At 37.5% G+C, this 3,487-nt stretch overlaps 1 pseudogene; it reads left to right on the top strand.

Moving 5' to 3' along the window:
• The first annotated feature begins 503 nt into the window (after positions 1-503).
• LOC118847013 lies at positions 504-1,245 on the top strand (annotated as a pseudogene).
• The last annotated feature ends 2,242 nt before the right edge of the window (positions 1,246-3,487 follow it).

The following is a 3,487-nucleotide window of genomic DNA, read 5'->3' as shown; positions in this document are numbered from 1 at the left end:
TAGACACTAACTTCTCTATTCCTTAGTTTCCTCATCTATAAAATGGAGATCATAAAAGCATCTATTTCCCTCCCAGGGATGTTGTGAAGACCCAGTGAGTTAATAGATGTAAAACATTTTGCACATCTTAAAGTGCTATATAAATGCTCCTTCTTCTTCTTATTATTATTATTATTTCATACTCTCCAGGTAGGCAACACAAGTAGTACTTTCCTTTGAACCCATAAAGCACAGATCAGACACTTCATATAATCACTGGCATTTTAAGTGTAAAGGCTAAGTGAGGGAAACCTCGATTTCTGCCTTTGTGGAGAGTGGGATAGCAGCCATGAGTGGGCGATCATTTACTCTTCTGTCCTCAAAATAGGAGTTTGTTGCAGCTGGAGACCAATTTAGTCCATTGTTGTCCAACGTGGCAATAGGCTTCAGAGGAAGAGTTGAAAGTCAAAGCATACTTACCAACTGGCCAATAGTTTTTGGTAACTAAAAATCTGCCTTGTTACAAGCAGAGCAAACAAATGGAATATTCAGAAGAATTAGAAGGTATAATTGAAGAAAATGATGGTGATGGGGTATGGGTAGATATGTATCACAACTCAGGTATTACAGGAGTGATAGAAATAGTTAAGGAGATTACCCTGAAAAGCAAGGATAGTTTAAAACTTTTAGACTGTTCAGCTTTATGTGATGAGGAAGACGAGAAAGATGAGGGAGAAGAAGCAGCTATGAAAGAATATGAAGAGAATAGACTCTTGGAGACAGATGAGGCTACTCTGGACACAAAGAAAATAGTAGAAGCTAACAAAACTAAAAATGATGCTGGAAGTGAAGATGCCATTTTAAAACCAGAACTTGTGCTCTTTAAATCACATACAACAAATATTATCAGACTCCAAAACTCTGGTTATTTGATTATGATGAGCAACAGCAACCTTTAATAGGACATATGTATGAAGACATCAGTCAAGATTATGTGAAGAAAACAGTGACCATTGAAATTCACCTTCATCTTCTAACACCTCCCATGTGTTCAGTTCACCCATGCAGACGTGCTGTGGTGATGAAAAAAAAATCATTAAGACAGTTTCAGAAGGTGAAGGAGACCTTGGTGTTCATATATATCTTCTTATTTTCCTGAAATTTGTACAAGCTCTTATACCAACAATAGAATATGACCAATGGAAAAAAGGAATACGACCAATGAATATAACTTCTATAAAAAACGGACTTATGTTTACTCATTAAACAAAAAAGATATTCCTTTTTTTCTTTTCACACAGGTTTTTATTAAATAAGACTGGTAATAGAATGTCTTTTTTTGCTTGATGAGTAAACATTAAGTGTCTTTATCATAGAAATTATATCCATTGGTGAGTATGGTCACATCTATGGGTTAATTCTTTTAAAATTAGAATCAAGAATTAGTATAGAATTTATCTCTTCATTATATTGTGAATTGTCTTGTGTAGTCATATTCTATTGCTGGAATGACAGCTTGCACAGTGGTCTCCTCATTTTGCTCACTTCACTTTACAAGTCTTGACAGGTTTTGCTGAAACCATCCCCTTTATCATTTCTTATGGCACAATAATATTCCATCACAATCATATACCATACTTGTAAAAAAATAAGGAAGGGGATAGTTTCAGAAAAACTTGTTCAGCCATCTCCCAATTGATGGGCATCCCGTTAGTTTCCAATGCTTTGCCACCACTAAAAGAGCTGCTGAATTGATAACTAATTTATTAAATTATGAAATAGGGGCATGCATACCCAGTTCTTTGAGTACTCACCGGGAAAGACCACAACTGGCAGAGGGAAATAGGATGGCAATCATACTTCAATTAAACACAGAGGGTATGGGGACAAAAAGCCCATTAAAAAGCAGCAAAAATGGTATAGAGGCAGATGGCAGCAGGGGACAGAGAATGGGATGGTGAATGGAGGCAGGTAGCATGGGGAAGATGATGGGAAAGGGAAAAAGGCAGAGAATATCACTCGTGTAACCATGGATTAGAGTCAGGAGCATTAAACAGCATGGATCCAATGGAGATAGAGAATGTTTTGGGGGCAATAGTTGAAGGTCTCATTTTTATAAGGCTTTTTGTTGTTGTTGGTTTTGGAAACAGACTATTTTCTATCTGTGTCACTTTGGGGATAGTTCATTAACATATCCAAATCACCTCAAAGTTATCTTAAAGTCACCATCCCAAAGTTATAAGAAACTTTTTTGATGATCTGCTGGTCTGGAGCTATGGAGGTCTGGATTTTGTCTGGAATTTACATATCACAGTACCAAAACCTTGATAAGGAGGACCTAGATGGTTTCTCCTGATTTGACACTTATTACTAGGATGAAATAAATGTGATACAATTTGCAAATTATGCTCCTTTGGTCTTTGAAATGGTTTGTATGTGATTTCCAAGTTCTCCTTTGCAATCTTATTTCCTGCTATTCCTTCTTTTTACTGGCTTCTTATAAACTTACTTACTATATTGACTGGAAGACAGGAGGTGGAGTAGTCAGGGGGACCTGAACAAGATACAATTTTAACATAGCTGCTATAAATATTTTTCTACAAATGCATCCTTTTTCTTTTTCTTTGATCTCTTTGGAGTACAGACCTAGTAGCAATATTGCAGGGTCAAAAGGTATGCACAGTTTTATAGCTTTTGGGCTATAGTTCCATATTATTCTCCTGAAAGCTACCATAGTTCTTTATAAATTTGTAAAGAATTTATAACTTTTCTAAGGTGCCATTGCATCCTGGAAAAGATCTCAGTTCTTGAAAATATTTGTGTGAGGCCAGGTGAGGACTGCTTCTATCTTGTCCAGTTCAGTGTTCACTCATTGCAGGGATACTATAGGACAGAAAAACTATAGGACAGCAAAACTGACTTTTATCAACTGACAGCTTCAAACTAGGTTTCTCTACCTTCAGAAAAGTTCTACCTTCAGGAAGCTTTCCTGATGGTTGTGTCTTTCTAAAGACAATAAAGTCATTTAGGTCAAACAATACTTCCATGTAGCTTGTGTCCATTCCTCACCTATGATGTACTGTCCCATACATTACCAATCTTTACCATCCCTTCTGTATAGTGTCCCAGTGTTAATGAGGTCAGATTTCCTGATGTCAGTTCTTTTAGAATCTGTGTATTTTTTTGGGGGGGGGGCGGTGCACATATCATCCATGTACACATCCCGGACACAGTTTTAACATAAGAAGTAGTTCCATCTTGCCATCCATGCTCTGCCATTGCTTTTCCAGTGTGAGTTCCTTTGGCCTTTGCTCTCAAACCCTTTTCCTCACCCAGGAGAGTCTCCTACTAGGCTATCTCCCAGCAGACCTACCTTGATTTCCCATAGTGGAATCTAGATGATCAAGAGTAGCCTCTTGCTTGACCTCAGTGGCCCATGCTGGAGAATATGTCTTAAAACCCTGTGAGAAAGTTTTCTCTTGGTTTAGTATGGCTCTCTGCTCACAGA

The sequence above is a fragment of the Trichosurus vulpecula genome, chromosome 4, assembly GCF_011100635.1.
Source record: "Trichosurus vulpecula isolate mTriVul1 chromosome 4, mTriVul1.pri, whole genome shotgun sequence".
Lineage (NCBI taxonomy): Eukaryota > Metazoa > Chordata > Mammalia > Diprotodontia > Phalangeridae > Trichosurus > Trichosurus vulpecula.
This window is presented reverse-complemented; position numbering and strand designations above follow the sequence as displayed.